The following is a 22136-nucleotide window of genomic DNA, read 5'->3' on the forward strand; positions in this document are numbered from 1 at the left end:
TCTGTACTGTGATATCATTGGGTGTATTATCTCTGTACTGTGACATCACTGTGTGTATTATCTCTGTACTGTGACATCAGTGTGTGTATTATCTCTGTGCTGTGACATCACTGTGTGCATTTTCCCAGTACTGTGACATCACTGTGTGTATTATTCCTGTACTGTGACATCACTGTGTGTATTATCCCTGTACTGTGACATCACTGTGTGTATTATCTTTGTACTGTGGCATCAGTGTGTGCACTATCCCTGTACTGTGACATCACTGTGTGTTATCTCTGTACAGTAACATCACTGTATGTATTGTCCCTGTACTGTGACATCACTGTGTGTATTATCCCTGTACTGTGACATCACTGTGTATATTATCTCTGTCCTGTGACATCAATGTGTGCATTATCTCTGTTCTGTGAAATCACTGTGTGTACTATCTCTGTACTGTGACATCACTGTGTATATTATCTCGGTACTGTGACATTACTGTGTGCATTATCCCTGCACTGTTACATCACTGTGTGTATTATCTCTGTACTGTGACATCTGTGTGTATCATCCCTGTACTGTGACATCACTGTGTGTATTATCTCTGTACTGTGACATCACTGTGTGTATTATCTCTGTACTGTGACATCACTGTCTGTATTATCCCTGTACTGTGACATCACTGTGTATATTATCTCTGTACTGTGACATCACTGTGTGTATTATCCCTGTACTGAGACATCACTGTGTGTATTATCCATGTACTGTGACATCACTGTGTGTATTATCTCTGTACTGTGACATGACTGTTTGTATTAACTCTGTACTGTGACATCACTGTGTGTATTTTCCCTGTACTGAGACAACACTGTGTGTATTATCCCTGTACTGTGACATCACTGTATGCATTATCCCTGTACTGTGACATCACTGTGTGTATTATCCCTGTACTGTGACATCACTGTGTGTATTTTCCCTGTACTGTGACATCACTGTGTGTATTATCTCTGTACTGTGACATCACTGTGTGTATTATTCCTGAACTGTGACATCACTGTGTGTATTGTCCCTGTACTGTGAGATCACTGTGTGTATTATCCCTAAACTGTGACATCACTGTGTGTATTATCTCTGTTCTGTGACATCACTACATGTATTATCTCTGTAGTGTGACATCATTGTGTATATTATCCCTGTACTGTGACACCACTGTGTGTATTATCCCTGTACGGTGACATCACTGTGAGCATTAGCCCTATACTGTGACATCACTGTTTGTATTATCTCTGTACTGTGACATCACTTTGTGTATTATCCCTGTACTGTGACATCACTGTGTGTACTATCCCTGTACTGTGACATCAGTGTGTGTATTATCCCTGTATTGTGACATCATTGTGTGTATTATCTCTGTACTGTGAGATCAATGTGTGTATTACCCCTGTACTGTGACGTCACTGTGTGCATTATCCCTCTACTGTGACATCACTGTGTGTATTATCCCTGTACTATGACATCACTGTGTGTACTATCCCTGTACTGTGGCATCACTGTGTGTATTATCCCTGTACTGTAACATCGCTGTGTGTATTATCTCTGTACTGTGACATCTGTGTGTATATTATCCCTGAACTGTGACATCTCTGTGTATTATCTCTGTGCTGTGACATCACTATGTGTATTATCTCTGTACTGTGACATCACTGTGTGTATTATCCCTGTACTGTGACATCACTGTGTGCATTATCCCTATACTGTGACATGACTGTTTGTATTAACTCTGTACTGTGACATCACTGTGTGTATTTTCCCTGTACTGAGACAACACTGTGTGTATTATCCCTGTACTGTGACATCACTGTATGCATTATCCCTGTACTGTGACATCACTGTGTGTATTATCCCTGTACTGTGACATCACTGTGTGTATTATCCCTGTACTGTGACATCACTGTGTGTATTATCTCTGTACTGTGACATCACTGTGTGTATTATTCCTGAACTGTGACATCACTGTGTGTATTGTCCCTGTACTGTGAGATCACTGTGTGTATTATCCCTAAACTGTGACATCACTGTGTGTATTATCTCTGTTCTGTGACATCACTACATGTATTATCTCTGTAGTGTGACATCATTGTGTATATTATCCCTGTACTGTGACACCACTGTGTGTATTATCCCTGTACGGTGACATCACTGTGAGCATTAGCCCTATACTGTGACATCACTGTTTGTATTATCTCTGTACTGTGACATCACTTTGTGTATTATCCCTGTACTGTGACATCACTGTGTGTACTATCCCTGTACTGTGACATCACTGTGTGTATTATCCCTGTATTGTGACATCATTGTGTGTATTATCTCTGTACTCTGAGATCACTGTGTGTATTACCCCTGTACTGTGACGTCACTGTGTGCATTATCCCTCTACTGTGACATCACTGTGTGTATTATCCCTGTACTATGACATCACTGTGTGTACTATCCCTGTACTGTGGCATCACTGTGTGTATTATCCCTGTACTGTAACATCGCTGTGTGTATTATCTCTGTACTGTGACATCAGTGTGTATATTATCCCTGAACTGTGACATCTCTGTGTATTATCTCTGTACTGTGACATCACTGTGTGTATTATCTCTGTACTGTGACATCACTTTGTGTATTATCTCTGTACTGTGACACCACTGTGTGTATTATCCCTGTACGGTGACATCACTGTGAGCATTAGCCCTATACTGTGACATCACTGTTTGTATTATCTCTGTACTGTGACATCACTTTGTGTATTATCCCTGTACTGTGACATCACTGTGTGTACTATCCCTGTACTGTGACATCAGTGTGTGTATTATCCCTGTATTGTGACATCATTGTGTGTATTATCTCTGTACTGTGAGATCAATGTGTGTATTACTCCTGTACTGTGACGTCACTGTGTGCATTATCCCTCTACTGTGACATCACTGTGTGTATTATCCCTGTACTATGACATCACTGTGTGTACTATCCCTGTACTGTGGCATCACTGTGTGTATTATCCCTGTACTGTAACATCGCTGTGTGTATTATCTCTGTACTGTGACATCTGTGTGTATATTATCCCTGAACTGTGACATCTCTGTGTATTATCTCTGTGCTGTGACATCACTATGTGTATTATCTCTGTACTGTGACATCACTGTGTGTATTATCCCTGTACTGTGACATCACTGTGTGCATTATCCCTATACTGTGACATCGCTATGTGTATTATCCCTGTACTGTGACATCACTGTGTGTATTATCCCTATACTGTGACATCTCTGTGTGTATTATCTCTGTACTGTGACATCACTGTGTGCATTATCCCTATACTGTGACATCGCTCTGTGTATTATCCCTGTACTGTGACATCACAGTGTGTATTATCCCTATACTGTAACATCACTGTGTGTATTATCTCTGTACTGTGACATCACTGTGTATTATCCCTGTACTATGACATCACTGTGTGTATTATCCCTATACTGTGACATCACTGTGTGTATTATCTTTGTACTGTGACATCACTGAGTGTATTATCACTGTACTGTGACATCACTGTGTTTATTATCCTTGTACTTACTGTGACATCACTGTGTGTATTATCTCTGTACTGTGACATCACTGTGTGTATTATCCCTATACTGTGACATCACTGTGTGCATTATCCCTGTACTGAAACATCACTGTGTGTATTAACCCTGTACTGTGACATCACTGTGTGTATTATCTCTGTACTGTGATATCACTGTGTGTATGATCTCTATACTGTGACATCAATGTGTGTATTATCCCTGTACTGTGACATCACTGTGTATTATCGTTATACTGTGACATCGCTATGTGTATTATCCCTGTACTGTGACATCACTGTGTGTTATCCCTATACTGTGACATCACTGTGTGTATTGTCTTTGTACTGTGACATCACTGAGTGTATTATCACTGTACAGTGACATCACTGTGTTTATTATCCTTGTACTTACTGTGACATCACTGTGTGTATTATCTCTGTACTGTGACATCACTGTGTGTATTATCCCTGTAATGTGACATCACTGTGTGCATTATCCCTGTACTGAAACATCACTGTGTGTATTAACCCTGTACTGTGACATCACTGTGTGTATTATCCCTGTACTGTGATATCACTGTGTGTATTATCTCTGTACTGTGACAACACTGTGTGTATTATCCCTGTACTGTGACATCACTGTATTATTCCTATACTGTGACATCACTGTGTGTATTATCCCTATACTGTGACATCACTGTGTGCATTATCCCTGTACTGAGACATCACTGTGTGTATTATCTCTGTACTGTGACATCACTGTGTGTATTATCCCTATACTGTTACATCGCTGTGTGTATTTTCCCTGTACTGTGACATAACTGTGTGCATTATCCCTATACTGTGACATCGCTATGTGTATTATCCCTGTACTGTGACATCACTGTGTGTATTATCCCTATACTATGACATCACTGTGTGTATTATCACTATACTGGTACATCGCTTTTTTGTATTATCCCTGTACTATGACATCACTGTGTGCATTATCCCTATACTGTGACATCGCTATGTGTATTATCCCTGTGCTGTGACATCACTGTGTGTATTATCCCCATACTATGACATCACTGTGTGTATTATCCCTATACTGTGACATCACTGTGTGCATTATCCCTGTACTGAGACATCACTGTGTGTATTAACTCTGTACTGTGACATCACTGTGTGTATCATCACTGTACTGTGACATCACTGTGTGTATTATCCCTGTACCTTGAGATCCCTGTGTGTATTATCCCTATACTGTGACATCTCTGTGTGCATTATCCCTATACTGTGACATCACTGTTTGTATTATCTCTGTACTGTGAGATCACTGTGTAAATTATCCCTGTACTGTGACATCACTGTGTGTATTATCCCTGTACTGTGACGTCACTGTGTGTATTATCTGTACTGTGACATCACTGTGTGTATTATCCCTATACTGTGACATCACTGTGTGCATTATCCCTGTACTGAGACATCACTGTGTGTATTAACTCCGTACTGTGACATCACTGTGTGTATTATCTCTGTACTATGACATCACTGTGTGTATTATCCTTATACTGTGACATCACTGTGTGTATTATCCCTATACTGTGACATCACTGTGTGTATTTTCCCTATACTGTTACATCGCTGTGTGTATTATCCCTGTACTGTGACATCACTGTGTGCATTATCCCTATACTGTGACATCGCTATTTGTATTATCCCTGTACTGTGAGATCACTGTGTGTATTATCCCTATAATGTGACATCACTGTGTGTATTATCTCTGTACTGTGACATCACTGTGTGTATTATCTCTGTACTATGACATCACTGTGTGCATTATCCCTATACTGTGACATCGCTGTGTGTATTATCCCTGTGCTGTGACATCACTGTGTGTATTATCCCTATACTATGACATCACTGTGTGTATTATCCCTATACTGTGACATCACTGTGTGCATTATCCCTGTACTGAGACATCACTGTGTGTATTAACTCTGTACTGTGACATCACTGTGTGTATTATCACTGTACTGTGACATCACTGTGTGTATTATCCCTGTACCGTGAGATCACTGTGTGTATTATCCCTATACTGTGACATCTCTGTGTGCATTATCCCTATACTGTGACATCACTGTTTGTATTATCTCTGTACTGTGAGATCACTGTGTAAATTATCCCTGTACTGTGACATCACTGTGTGTATTATCCCTGTACTGTGACGTCACTGTGTGTATTATCTGTACTGTGACATCACTGTGTGTATTATCCCTATACTGTGACATCACTGTGTGCATTATCCCTGTACTGAGACATCACTGTGTGTATTAACTCTGTACTGTGACATCACTGTGTGTATTATCTCTGTACTGTGACATCACTGTGTGTATTATCCTTATACTGTGACATCACTGTGTGTATTATCCCTATACTGTGACATCACTGTGTGTATTTTCCCTATACTGTTACATCGCTGTGTGTATTATCCCTGTACTGTGACATCACTGTGTGCATTATCCCTATACTGTGACATCGCTATTTGTATAATCCCTGTACTGTGAGATCACTGTGTGTTTTATCCCTATAATGTGACATCACTGTGTGTATTATCTCTGTACTGTGACATCACTGTGTGTATTATCTCTGTACTGTGACATCACTGTGTGTATTATCCCTGTACAGTGACATCACTGTGTGTATTATCTCTGTACTCTGACATCACTGTGTATATTATCTCTGTTCTGTGACGTCACTGTGTGCATTATCCCTGTACTGTGACATCACTGTGTGCATTATCCCTGTACTGTGACATCACTGTGTGTATTATCTCTGATCTGTGACATCACTGTGTGTATTAACTCTGTATTGTGACATCACTGTGTGTATTATCCCTGTACTGTGACATCACTTTGTGTATTATCTCTGTACTGTGACATCACTGTGTGTATTATCTCTGTACTGTGTCATCATTGTGTGTATTATCCCTGTACTGTGACACCACTGTGTGTATTATCCCTGTACGGTGACATCACTGTGAGCATTACCCCTACACTGTGACATCACTGTGTGTATTATCCCTGCACTGTGACATCACTGTGTGTATTATCCCTGTACTGTGACATCACTGTGTGTATTATCTCTGTACTGTGAGATCACTGTGTGTATTATCCCTGTACTGTGACATCAATGTGTGTATTATCTCTGTACTGTGAGATCACTGTGTGCATTATCCCTCTACTGTGACATCACTGTGTGTATTATCCCTGTACTCTGACATCACTGTGTGTACTATACCTGTACTGTGGCATCACTGTGTGTATTATCCCTGTACTGTAACATCGCTGTGTGTATTATCTCTGTACTGTGACATCAGTATGTGTGTATTATCCCTGAACTGTGACATCTCTGTGTATTTTCTCTGTGCTGTGACATCACTGTGTGTATTATCTCTGTACTGTCACATCACTGTGTGAATTACCCCTGTACTTTGACATCACTGTGTGTATTAATCCTGTACTGTGACATCACTGTGTGTATTAATCCTGTACTGTGACATCACTGTGTGTGTTATCTCTGTACTGTGACATCCCTGTGTGTATTATCCCTATACTGTGACATCACTGTGTGTATTATCTCTGTACTGTGACATCACTGTGTATTATCCCTATACTGTGACATCAATGTGTGTATTATCCCTGTACTGTGACATCACTGTGTGTATTATCGTTATACTGTGACATCGCTATGTATATTATCCCTGTACTGTGACATCACTGTGTGTTTTATCCCTATACTGTGACATCACTGTGTGTATTATCTTTGTACTCTGACATCACTGAGTGTATTATCACTGTACTGTGACATCACTGTGTGTATTATCCTTGTACTTACTGTGACATCACTGTGTGTATTATCTCTGTACTGTGACATCACTGTGTGTATTATCCCTATACTGTGACATCACTGTGTGTATTATCCCAATACTGTGACATCACTGTGTGCATTATCCCTGTACTGAAACATCACTGTGTGTATTAACCCAGTACTGTGACATCACTGTGTGTATTATCTCTGTACTGTGATATCACTGTGTGTATGATCTCTGTACTCTGACATCACTGTGTGTATTATCCCTGTACTGTGACATCACTGTATTATCCCTATACTGTGACATCACTGTGTGTATTATCCCTATACTGTGACATCACTGTGTGCATTATCCCTGTACTGTGACATCACTGTGTGTATTATCTCTGTACTGTGACATCACTGTGTGTATTATCCCTATACTGTTACATCGCTGTGTGTATTATCCCTTTACTGTGACATCACTGTGTGTTTTATCCCTATACTGTGACATCACTGTGTGTATTATCTTTGTACTCTGACATCACTGAGTGTATTATCACTGTACTGTGACATCACTGTGTGTATTATCCTTGTACTTACTGTGACATCACTGTGTGTATTATCTCTGTACTGTGACATCACTGTGTGTATTATCCCTATACTGTGACATCACTGTGTGTATTATCCCAATACTGTGACATCACTGTGTGCATTATCCCTGTACTGAAACATCACTGTGTGTATTAACCCAGTACTGTGACATCACTGTGTGTATTATCTCTGTACTGTGATATCACTGTGTGTATGATCTCTGTACTCTGACATCACTGTGTGTATTATCCCTGTACTGTGACATCACTGTATTATCCCTGTACTGTGACATCACTGTGTGTATTATCCCTGTACTGTGACATCACTGTGTGCATTATCCCTGTACTGAGACATCACTGTGTGTATTATCTCTGTACTGTGACATCACTGTGTGTATTATCCCTTTACTGTGACATCACTGTGTGCATTATCCCTATACTGTGACATCGCTATGTGTATTATCCCTGTACTGTGACATCACTGTGTGTATTATCCCTATACTAAGACATCACTGTGTGTATTATCCCTCTACTGTGACATCACTGTGTGCATTATCCCTGTACTGAGACATCACTGTGTGTATTAACTCTGTACTGTGACATCACTGTGTGTATTATCACTGTACTGTGACATCACTGTGTGTATTATCCCTATACCGTGAGATCACTGTGTGTATTATCCCTGTACTGTGACATCACTGTGTGCATTATCCCTATACTGTGACATCACTGTGTGTATTATCTCTGTACTGTGACATCACTGTGTATTATCCCTATACTGTGACATCAATGTGTGTATTATCCCTGTACTGTGACATCACTGTGTGTATTATCGTTATACTGTGACATCGCTATGTATATTATCCCTGTACTGTGACATCACTGTGTGTTTTATCCCTATACTGTGACATCACTGTGTGTATTATCTTTGTACTCTGACATCACTGAGTGTATTATCACTGTACTGTGACATCACTGTGTGTATTATCCTTGTACTTACTGTGACATCACTGTGTGTATTATCTCTGTACTGTGACATCACTGTGTGTATTATCCCTGTACTGTGACATCACTATGTGTATTATCCCTATACTGTGACATCACTGTGTGTATTATCCCTATACTGTGACATCACTGTGTGCATTATCCCTGTACTGAGACATCACTGTGTGTATTATCTCTGTACTGTGACATCACTGTGTGTATTATCTCTGTACTGTTACATCACTGTGTGTATTATCCTTATACTGTGACATCACTGTGTGTATTATCCCTATACTGTGGCAACACTGTGTGTATTATCCCTATACTGTTACGTCGCTGTGTGTATTATCCCTGTACTGTGACATCACTGTGTGCATTATCCCTATACTGTGACATCACTATGTGTATTATCCCTGTACTGTGACATCACTGTGTGTATTATCCCTATACTGTGACATCACTGTGTGTATTATCCCTATACTGTGACATCACTGTGTGTATTATCTCTGTACTGTGACATCACTGTGTGTATTATCTCTGTACTGTGACATCACTGTGTGTATTATCCCTGTACGGTGACATCACTGTGTGTATTATCTCTGTACTCTGACATCACTGTGTATATTATCTCTGTTCTGTGACGTCACTGTGTGCATTATCCCTGTACTGTAGTCTGTGACATCACTGTGTGCATTATCTCTGTACTGTGACATCACTGTGTGTATTATTCCTCTACTGTGACATCACTGTGTGTATTAAAGGGAACCTGTCACCACGTTTTTGGAAGATGGGATAAAAATAGCGTTAAATAGGGGCAGAGGTGGGCGTTACATTAGTGTGTGTGTTATGCGTTTATTACCCACCTAAGTTGCCGAAATAACTTTGCAAAGTCTCCGTTTTCGCCTGTCAATCAGGCTGGTCAGGTCGCATGGGCGTTGTCTTCCCCCAGATTTGGCGTAGTTTTCCGTTGGTGGCGTAGTGGTGTGCGCATGCCCAAAGTCCGGAATCCTCTTCCAGGGGATTTAAAATAGCGCGGTGTTCGTTATTGCATTGGTGATCGGTGGGCGCGGCCATCTTCCTTTGGCCGCGCGTGCGCAGAAGCGGCGCTCTGCTGGCCGCGGCTTCAGGAAAATGGCCGCCGCGATATCCATCTGCGCACGCGCGGCATCCCGCGGCCATTTTCCTGAAGCCGCGGCCAGCAGAGCGCCGCTTCTGCGCACGCGCGGCCAAAGGAAGATGGCCGCGCCCACCGACCACCAATGCAATAACGAACACCGCGCTATTTTAAATCCCCTGGAAGAGGATTCCGGACTTTGGGCATGCGCACACCACTACGCCACCAACGGAAAACTACGCCAAATCTGGGTGAAGACACCACGCCCATGTGACCTGACCAGCCTGATTGACAGGCGAAAACGGAGACTTTGCAAAGGTATTTCGGCAACTTAGGTGGGTAATAAACGCATAACACACACACTAATGTAATGCCCACCTCTGCCCCTATTTAACGCTATTTTTATCCCATCTTCCAAAAACGTGGTGACAGGTTCCCTTTAACTCTGTATTGTGACATCACTGTGTATTATCCATGTACTGTGATATCACTGTGTGTATTATCTCTGTACTGTGACATCACTGTGTGCATTATCCCTGTACTGTGACATCACTGTGTGTATTATCTCTGTACTGTGACATCACTGTGTGTTTTATCTCTGTACTGTGATGTCGTGCATTATCTCTGTACTGTGACAACACTGTGTGTATTATATCTGTACTGTCACACCACTGTGGGCGTTTTCCATGCACTGTGACATTAGTGTATGTATCCTCTGTTATATCACCATGTATTACCCCTGCACATGCAGCTTGCACTAAGCAGAGCTCTCGGAGTTCAGGTGTATGTAGCTGTAGTGAGTGGACTTCTGTCTGTATAGTACAGTTAGCTCCCCTTAGTGGTTGCATGCTGCCAGATGTATATAATTGGTGACAATGGCACAGAGGTGAGTGAATGATTCAGTGCAGATTTTTGGACATATGTAGAACATAATGTACGTTGCCTGGTAAATAAACTATAATACAGGCTCTGTATCTGTAGTTATGACCTCACAGGGAGGCAGAAATCATTTTTTCTTTCCGAAAGTTTGTGAGATGTAAAACAATGCTTTGACTTGTGGTTGTTTATGGTGAATGCTGTGGAGAGTTCATCATCCTGACACTGACAGATCACTGAACGCCTGTGTGTTTTATACTCTGCTCCTCTGTGCGCTCTAACAGCAATTCTCTGCCGTTTTAATTTGCAGTTACATCCGTCTGTTTAGAGACCCCCAGAGTTCCGGCTTCAGAATCTTAACACATCTTTTTCCTCCGTGCTGTGCCCTTTATGACTCGGGCTCCTTACCACATTATTTACTGCCACATGTATTCTTCAATGTAAAAGGAATTGTCTATAGATATACAGTATATATACACAGTATATACCCATATTGTGGGACCAGACGTAAGGACAAGATAGGTCATAAATTACAGCCATCAAATCCGCTGTGTTATTCTGCACAATAGGAAACCAGAACTTTGGAAGTGATTCAGAGTCTCAGGTTGCTACTTTGTATTTAAAAAAAGATTAAAGTATTATTCAACTCTGTGGACCTTTGTTTCCACTTACATGCATATACTTGGAGCTAAGAATGATTTTTGCTCCTTGGTTTCATAAAACATTGTGCCCCATTTGGCTTTTAAAGGTCTTTGGTTTTATTGCATATTCATCTTTGACGTAGTTTGTTTAGAAAAGTTTAGAAAAGACAGATAAAAGATCTGTAAACTTGGGGGTAAGACTGTCAGAATGAGCTCTCTGATGGATTCTCAGTTCCCTCATTCTGTATCCAGCAATAGACAGAGTAACGCAGCAGATGTAATGGGAGTGATGAAACCACAGTGCAATGGTCAGAGGAAAACCTGGAGGGGCGTAGGTAGGTGAGCACCTGACTCTTCACTAGAGCTTCTGATGGTGGGGTTAGACTTGGCTTCAGATGGTGACCAGGTGCTACTCCAGGACAGACCTCGGACGCATAGCAGCATACCCCACAAGGGTCAAAGGAACGACCCAGATGAAAAGTTCAGCTGGTACAGGCAGGCATGGCAGATGCACAGGAATGGCAGGTGCTGGCGGGGATGGCTAGTATACAGACAGGCACTGGAAGGTGCAGAAAGGTACAGCTGGTATACAAACAGGCACTGGAAGGTGCAGAAAGGTACAGCTGGTATACAGACAGGCATTGGAAGGTGCAGAAATGTACAGCTGGTATACAGGCAGGCACTGGAAGGTGCAGAAAGGTACAGCTGGTATACAGACAGGCACTGGAAGGTGCAGAAAGGTACAGCTGGTATACAGGCAGGCACTGGAAGGTGCAGAAAGGTACTGCTGGTATACAGGCAGGCACTGGTAGATGAAGGCAGGAATACAGAAAGACACTGGCAGGTATGAGCTGGTATGGATGGTATACAGGCAGACACTGACAGATGCAGGCTGGTATGGCTGGTTTACAGGCAGGCACTGGCAGGTACAGCTGGTATACAGGCAGGCACTGGCAGATGCAGGCAAGTACAGCTGGTATACAGGCAGCCACTGGCAGATGTAGGCTGAAATGGCTGGTAGACAGGCAGCCACTGGCAGATGTAGGCTGATATGGCTGGTATACAGGGGGGATATTATCAAACCACTCTCACAAATATGTCATGAACCAGGGTTGTTTGGTTGGCCCCACTTCTTTTCTGAAGGGGATTTATCTATATCCCATTTCCCAGCTCCGGTTTGGAACTTGCAGCTCTCTGGTGCACCCCCATCTCAGGTCAGACAGGGTACTGCACCTAGGATAATTAGTCACCAGAAAGGTTGCCTTGTTATGTACTGGCTAATGGGCACACTGCAGCAAGGGCGATATAACTACTCCCACTCAGGCGGGAACAATAATTATCATTGCCGTCCGTCTCTACCAGTTCAGTTTTCCCAACTGCTCTGGACAATTCCGCTGCCACCAGCTCCAATTCCTGAATTTTTTAAGGGGTCAGGAGTAGTGTTGAGCATTCCGATACCGCAAGTATCGGGTATCGGCCGATATTTGCTGTATCGGAATTCCGATACCGAGATCCGATACTTTTGTGGTATCGGGTATCGGTATCGAAACAACATTAATGTGTAAAATAAAGAATTAAAATAAAAAATATTGCTATACTCACCTCTCCGACGCAGCCTGCACCTTACCGAGGGAACCGGCAGCGTTGTTTGCTTAAAATTCACGCTTTAACTTCCTTACGTGAAGTCCCGGCTTGTGATTGGTCGCGCGCCGCCCATGTGGCCGCGACGCGACCAATCACAGCAAGCCGTGACGTAATTTTAGGTCCTTCAGGATTTTAAAATTACGTTCCGGCTTTTAAAATGCGCGCGTGTCCAGCTTCCCGTGACGTCACGGCTTGTGATTGGTCGCGTCGCCCATGTGACCGCGACGCGACCAATCACAAAGCCGGAACGTAATTTTAAAATCCTGAAGGACCTGAAATTACGTCACGGCTTGCTGTGATTGGTCGCGTTGCGGCCACATGGGCGGCGCGCGACCAATCACAAGCCGGGACTTCACGTAAGGAAGTTAAAGCGCGAATTTTAAGCAAACAACGCTGCCGGTTCCCTCGGTAAGGTGCAGGCTGCGTCGGAGAGGTGAGTATAGCAATATTTTTTATTTTAATTCTTTATTTTACACATTAATATGGTTCCCAGGGCCTGAAGGAGAGTTTCCTCTCCTTCAGACCCTGGGAACCATCAGGAATACCGTCCGATACATGAGTCCCATTGACTTGTATTGGTATCGGGTATCGGTATCGGATTAGATCCGATACTTTGCCGGTATCGGCCGATACTTTCCGATACCGATACTTTCAAGTATCGGACGGTATCGCTCAACACTAGTCAGGAGCCAAACCAATTAGTAGCATAATTACTTCAGAGGACGTGACAGTACGTTATAGAGCAAGGAGAAACGAAGCTAGTAATTTTATATATTTTACTCCAAAAGGTAGGCAGTGTTTACAAACGTATAAAAAGGTATATTACTGAATTTAAGAGGTTAGTGGTCGATAACAACTGGGATAACAATGCTTTATTGCCAATTTTTAGGAAAGGGTTGTCCAGTACAATCAAGGATGAGCTAGCTCGCTCAGAGTCTCCACAGGAGTTTGAATTATTTTTACAACACTGTGTGCGTATTGATATCCGCCTAACTGAATGCAGACAAGAGAAATGGTCAGCATTAAATTGAATCACTAATTTTGCTCTTCCATCTAGGTAAACTGCCAGCAAGAACCCGCGGGAGGCTGAGGAGGTGCCTATGCAAGTGGACTCACTACAAAAACGTGAGAGTAATGAACGCCGTGAATATCGTTTTCGTGAACGCTTTGGTTTTTACTGCGGTCAATCGGATCATTTCCTCATTAATTGTCCTTATTGTCCCATACGACCTAAGAAGGTGTTGGCGGCAGTAGGGGATTATGACAATACGGACACTGAGTCAGAAGTTTCCGAAACCAGTTTACATCTAGATGCTGTGGTTCCCCTAACAGTGATGTCAAATTCCCCTAAAGATCAAGGGGAGAAATACTCACATTGTTCTTTTCCTATTCAGATTCTGTGGGAGGGACAGTGGATACCAAGTTCTGCTATGATAGACTCTGGAGCAGGTGGGAATTTCATGGATTCTTCTTTTGCCAGGGAACATGGTATTAAGACACAACTAAGAGCCTCACCAGTCACCATGGAAATGGTGGATGGTTCTCCATTAGTTTCCAGGCCAGTAGACCGGGAGACGGTGCTTCTGAAGTGTAAGATGGAACCAGACCATCAGGAAACCCTTTCATTTATGTTAATATCTCCTCCTCATTTTCCTGTAATTTTAGGAATTCCCTGGTTACGGTCACAAAATCCAAACATCAATTGGGAAACGAAGGAGATATCCTTCCTTCCGAAGTGTAGCCCTACCATCGGTCCAATGGTAACAGCTCCAGTAACCCAGAATTTGGAGGAAACAATACAGGTATCTACTCTCCCTCAGGTTTACCAGGAATTCTCGGACATTTGTGACAAGAGGAAGGCAGACCAACTCCCTCCACATAGACCATATGACTGCCCTATAGAACTGCTTCCTGGGGCAGCGATTCCTTTCGGCCATGTTTACCCGTTGGCAGCTCCAGAATTAAAGACATTACGAGAATACATAGATGAGAATTTAGCCGAGGGGTTTATCCGACCATCTTCTTTACCAGCGGGAGCCCCCATATTCTTTGTAAAGAAGAAAGATGGGACTCTAAGACCTTGTATTGACTACCGGGAGCTAAATAAGGTAACCATTCGTAACAGGTACCCGTTGCCGCTAATTCCTGAATTGTTGGAGAGAGTTCGCCAAGCTAAAATATTTACCAACTTAGATCTTCGCGGGGCATATAATTTACTCCGTATACGTCCCGGAGACGAATGGAAGACAGCGTTCAGATGCCGGTATGGACATTTTGAATATTTAGTGATGCCATTCGGACTCTGTAACGCTCCTGCTGCTTTCCAACACTTAGCCAATTATATTTTCAGGGATTTACTGGATCATTATGTAGTAATTTACCTGGATGACATCTTGATTTTCTCTGATTCCCTACAGGAACATCAGGAACATGTTAAGACCGTGCTCAGACATTTGAGAGATAATCATTTGTACATCAAACTCAAAAAGTGTGAATTTCATTGCTCCAAAATTCAATTTTTGGGCTATGTTATTTCTCCCCAGGGATTGAATATGGAGTCCAGCAAGATCCAGGTGATCATAGATTGGCCGGTACCCGGAAACATTAAAGAAGTACAAAGATTAATTGGTTTTGCTAACTTTTATAGATGTTTTATCTGGAATTTTTCGGAAATTGTCCGTCCCATCACTCTCCTCACTAAGAAGGGGAAGAAGTTTGTATGGTCTTCGCAAGCCCAGGGAGCCTTTGACCGCCTCAAGGTTTGTTTTACCACGGCTCCGATATTGACACATCTGGATCCTGCACTGCCTTTTGTTGTGGAGGTGGACGCTTCTGACTGTGCACTGGGAGCAATCCGCTCTCAACGAACTGGAGACAAAGGCTTGCTGCACCCGTGTGCCTTCTTTTCTCGCAGGTTATCATCCCCTGAACTGAACTATGACATTGCAGATAAGGAACTTTTGGCAATCATTCCCGCCTTTAAGGAATGGAGACACCATTTGCAGGGAGCAATTCAACAGGTAGTAGTGTTCACAGATCACCGTAATTTGGAATTCCATAAGTCCGCCAGATGTCTCTCTCCTCGACAAGCTAGATGGAGTTTGTTCTTGAACCAGTTTAATTTTATTATCTCGTACCGCCCAAGTTCACAAAATGGGAAAGCCGATGCATTATCCCGAATCCACACGATGGACTCCGTGCCTGGGACCCCATCTAAGACCATCTTGTCTGATGCCAATTTCATAGGAGTGCTTCAGGACCGGGACTTGTGGGAGGAGATCAAGCTGGCCTATCATGGTGACGTATTTCTTGCTGCCCCACCTGACAATGTGAATCTTGTCTTTCAGAATGGTGTATGGCTTAGAGATCGATGCATTTATGTCCCAGAGGCGGTGAGACTTCGAATTCTCAAATTGGTCCAGACTCCATATTGGCTGGTCATAGGGGGGTACAGAAGACACAGGAATTTTTAAGTTGTTTTTTCTGGTGGCCTACCTGCTTGAAAGATTTGAATGACTATGTCCGCTCTTGTGAGGTTTGTGCTCGGTACAAAGTTCCTCGTGTTCCACCTACTGGCCTTCTTAAGCCGCTACCCATACCATCTCGCTCTTGGGGGTCTATTTCGATGGACTTTATTGTAGAGTTACCCACCTCTGGTGGTAAAAATACTATTTTGGTGGTAGTGGACCGTTTAATGAAGGCTGCTCATTTTATTCCTTGCACCAGTCTTCCCTCAGCTGCAGAGACAGTGGATCTGGTTATCCAGAACGTTTTCCGGCTGCATGGGGTACCAGATGAGATCATCTCTGACCGGGGAATACAATTTACCTCTAGGTTTTGGAAAGGATTTTGTTCTGCACTCCACATTAATATTTGCTTGTCTTCTGCATACCACCCTCAGACCAACGGGCAGACCGAACGGACCAATCAAGCCTTAGAGCAGTATCTACACTGTTAAGTCAGTCATTTGCAGGATGATTGGCTGAAGCTACTTCCTTTAGCAGAATTTTCATATAACAACTCACAGAGCAGTTCCACGAAGGTAACGCCTTTTTTTGCCAATCTGTGATATCATCCAAATATTTTGCCTAGGTCTCTGGTTGCTACTTCGGTAGCGGCAGTTCAAGACAGAGTGGCGCTGTTGCAACATAATCTTGAAGTTTTGAAAGACTCCCTGACCGCAGCACAGGAGCGTTACAAGAAGTCGGCTGATAGATTCTGAAAACCGGCACCTATGTACAAGGTAGGAGACTCGGTTTGGTTGTCCACCAAGAATCTAAAATTGGGTGTTCCTTCACAGAAACTGGGACAGAAGTTCATCGGTCCATTCAAGATCAATGGGATTGTGAGCTCTGTTGCTTGTCAACTGAAGCTACCACGAACTCTAAAAGTACACCCAGTATTTCATGTTTCTTTATTAAAACCGGTCAGGGACGTATAGTACCTCCCCCTCCACCAGTGTTGGTTGATGGCGAAGAACAATTTGTGTTACAGGATATTATTGATTCAAGACTTCACAGGAACCGGCTTCAGTATCTTGTTAGATGGCAGGGTTACTCTCCTGAAAACGATTCTTGGGAACCAGTAAGTAACATCAATGCTACCCTGAAGGTTGCTCAGTTTCATCGTAGATACCCAGACAAGCCTGGTCCAGGACCGTCCTGAGGCCGTTTCTAGGGGGGGTAATGTCAGTATTCCGGGTTTACCAAATCACCTTGTGAATGATCTTGCCCTTTGTTAAGATGGAGTTTGCTGTTTTTGTCTGCCCTACTACCTGCAGCTGCTTGTTCTGAGTGTGCCTCTACCTCTGGCTCTGGACATTCTCTGCATATGTAAGCTACACTCTCCATGTTATCATTAGTCTGTTGACTTTGGAACTTAACCCTTGGTTCACTCCTGGTAAGAACTGTGTTTTTGGACTATGTTTCTGGACTGTGTGTTGCTAATTAATCCTTCATTTACTCCCCCCGGTGGGAGCCGTTGGAAACAACACCAGTATAATACTTTAATGTGAACCTGTTTCTGGACTTACTCGTGTTTATGCCACATCTGGGATCAACTTGTGAGCTAGTTTCTGGACTTACCTGTGTTCATGCCGCACCTGGGATTAACCTGTGGACTTGTTCTGGACTTCCCTGTGTTAACTTCATACCTGGATTTGACTCTTTCTGCACCGACAGTGTTTTGGATCTGCCCCACCTCACCTGTCACACTCACCTTTTGATCACCTTGCTGAGGACTCTGCCATAAGAACTCTGCCGATTTGCTGTATATGTTTCAAGGACTTGTTTCATTGCAGGTCACTGAGGGTTATCAGTATATTGTTTTGGGTGTTATTGCTGTTGTACAAATACACTATTTGCACTAAAGAAACCCGCCTCTGTCTGTTCATTGCCCCACGCTATCAAAATCCTCGAGTTCGTACAATAGTATTACATCATGGGGTGGGCAGAATTATGGAATGCACTCCCCTTTTTACAAGGACTGAAACCTTATTAATTCCATAACTCGGGGTGGAAACCTCGCCGAGCAACTGTGGGACCATCAGCATTCTGGTTTTGAAATGTGTTTTCTATTAAGTCTAAACATGGAATGGAAGTATGACCCGGTTAAGCAGAAAACCATTTCTGTGATTGCGCTGGTTCTGGAACCTAGAATACTCACTGGCTGTTAGTTCTACCGAGGCACATGCCAAAGATGTATTTGTCCCACTTCTATCATTAACCGGTGCTAATATATTTATGTCTGCAAGGACAAAGAAACCGTGGTTTTTCTATGTGCTTCTACTTTGTAGTTTTAGTTTAGGGCCATAAACTACTCAGTGAGGGCTGCTGGCACGCTGGTCTCACATTACAACTGTATAGCAGCGGAGAGGGAGGGGGCGAGTGAAATCGCACACAGACACATGCAGGCAGAGGAAACTGCAGCAGCGAGCTCTGTATGTGTAATTGGGACAATGAGAAATTCTTCATATTTCCTGACACCTCCCCTTTTGGATTGTGCTACAAAGGCAGGACCTCTCTGTACTCCTCCATGCACATCTCGGTAGGTTTGCCCCGGCGGGACAACCCGTCTGCATTGGCATGCTCACTACCCTTTTTTGTGTTTGACTGTAAAGTCGCACTGATGGAGGGCAAGGCTCCAGCACAGCAGCCTTCTGTTGGTGCCAGCCACGGATTGTAGCCAATGTAGAGGGTTGTGGTTGGTCACCACAGTGAAGGTGCGACTATACATGTAGGGCTGCAAACGTTGCAGGGCCCAGACCATGGCCAGGCACTCCTTCTCGATTGAGGAATAGGCTACTTCCCTCAGCAGAAGCTTCCGACTCAGGTACAACACAGGGTGCTCTTGGTTCCCCGACCTGGCTGAGCACAGCACTGAGGCCAAACTCACTGGTGTTGGTCTGTACCAGGAACGGTCGACTGCTTTTAGCACGGGAGAGTTGCACAGGGCTGTTTTCAAAGCCCGGTAAGCCACCTCACTGCCATCCGTCCAGTCGACTGTTTGGGGTAGCTTCTTCCTGGTGAGGTCCGTCAAGGGTTTTGCCTGGCTACTATAGTTCTGTTCGAGGCGCCTATAGTACCCTGCAGTGCCCAGGAAGGACATCACCTGCTTCTTGGTCATCGGGGTGGGTCAGGACACAATCGCATCCACTTTCCCAGGCTCTGTGCTCATGGAGCCCCTGCCTACCCAGTACCCCTGGTATAGTTTTAACACCCACACGTCTGCAACTGTGCAAAAACTAAGAACTGCAGAAGCCTACAGACTTCACCTTTGCTTTATTACCTGAGTGATGAGGAAGAGGTACTTACAGTGCCCCAGGTACTGGACCTCTCTCATGCCAATGTGGCATTTTCCCGGCTTGATGGTCAGGCCTGCTTGGTGAAATTGCCGGAGCACCTCCTGTTGATGCTGCAGGTGTTCCTCCCAGGAGGAACTGAAGATGACAATGTCATTCAAGTACGCCACCACGTACTTCTCCTGTCCCTGTAGCAGGTGGTTGACCATCTGCTGGAAAGTGGCAGGGGCATTCATCATGCCGAAGGGCATGACCGTGGACTCATACAGTCCGAAGGGAGTGATAAAGGTGGACTTCTCCTGCGCCTCGGGGCTCAGGGGAATCTGCCAGTATACCCAACTCAAATCCACAATGGACAGATATTTTGCGCCAGCTAACCGCTCAAGCAGATCCTCGAAGCGTGGCATTGGGTGCCCGTCAGAGGCTGTGATGGTGTTGAGCCCCCTGTAGTCCACGCAAAACTGGGTGGTCCGATCCTTCTTTGGCACAAGAACTACAGGTGAGGCCCATGCGCTTTTGGACCATTGAATCACCCCCAGCTGTAACATCTGATCGATCTCCTGGAGCATAACCTGCTGCACCTCGTCAGAGATCCGATAAGGTGTTCGCCGCAGTGGGGCATGATTCCCGGTGTTCACCTGGTGGACTGCTAACTCAGTGCTTCCAAGTTGGTTGGAGAACACGGCCCGGAAGGGTTCCCGTGTGGTCCACAACTGCGACTGCTGGGGTTCGGATAGCAAGGCACTTACCTCCACGTCCTCGATGGACCCACCGGTCTTGGCTTGGGCCAGCATGTCGAGGAGGGGGTCTTCCCCCCGTCTTTGTGCAGGTTGCAGACCGGTAGGATGCAGGCTTCACGTTTGTGATGAGCCTTCATCATGTGGATGTGAAAAGCCTTTCGCCTACCCCGAGCGTGGTCAAACGTGACCACGTAGGTGACTGGGTTGAGTTGTTGGTGGACGACGTTCCCAGGCTGCCTGAAGCTTATCCTTTGGTACGGGGACCAGCACCCACACCTTTTGACCCACCTGGTAGGTCTACTCCTGGGCATTCTGGTCATACCAGTGCTTCTGGTCAGTCTGAGCCTACATCATGTTGTCACGCACCAACTGTGTCAAGGTCTGCATTTTGTCACGGAAGCGCATTACATACTCCACTATGAACACTTCCGAAGGGTTCAGCTCTTCGTCCCAGGATTTCCTTACAACCCAAGGGGTCCCCGGACTCGCCTGCCATACAGGAGCTTGAAGGGGGAGAACCCCGTCGCGGCCTGCGGAACCTCTCGGTAAGTGAATAGCTGGTGTGGGAGGTATCGCTCCCAGTCGCATCCTTGGGTCTCAACCAACATGCGTAGCATCTGTTTGAGGGTACCGTTGATGTGCTCACACAAACCATTGGACTATGGGTGATAAGCACTCAATACCAGACACTTCATCTGCATTCTCTTACAGAGAGCCTCCATTAGGCGAGACATGAATTGGGTCCCTTGACAGTTAAGCATCTCCTTGGGAAATCCTACCCGTGAAAAGATGGCCAACAGTGCATCCGCCACCTTATCCGCTCTAGTTGAGTACAGAGCCACTGCCTCTGGGTATCAGGTAGTGTAGTCTACCACAGTAAGGACGTATTGCTTTCCAGAGTTGCTGGGGATGGCCAGCAGGCCCAAAATGTCCACCACGATCCTCTGGAAAGGCTCCTCTGTCACTGGCAAAGGGATCAGGGGACCCTTAAGAGCAGGCCCCACCTTCCCCACTCTTTGACAGGTGATACAGTAGCGGCAGTAGTTTTTCACATCTGTCCCCATCTTGGGCCAATAGAAATGTTGAGACAGCCTGGCCTTAGTTTTGCTGATCCCCAAGTGTCCAGCAAGTGTCCAGCAACTGGGATCTCATGGGCAATCCACAACAACTCACCCCTGAATTGGTACGGGATGACCAGCTGTATTTCCCTCAACCACTTCTTTTGGGATTGACCGGGAACTGTCTCCCGGTATAACCTCCCTCGTTCCCAGAATACCCATTCCTTATCAGTCGCGGAGGTGGGCGTCTCGGCGAGGTGTCTCAAA

This window comes from Ranitomeya variabilis, chromosome 2, assembly GCF_051348905.1.
Source record: "Ranitomeya variabilis isolate aRanVar5 chromosome 2, aRanVar5.hap1, whole genome shotgun sequence".
NCBI lineage: Eukaryota > Metazoa > Chordata > Amphibia > Anura > Dendrobatidae > Ranitomeya > Ranitomeya variabilis.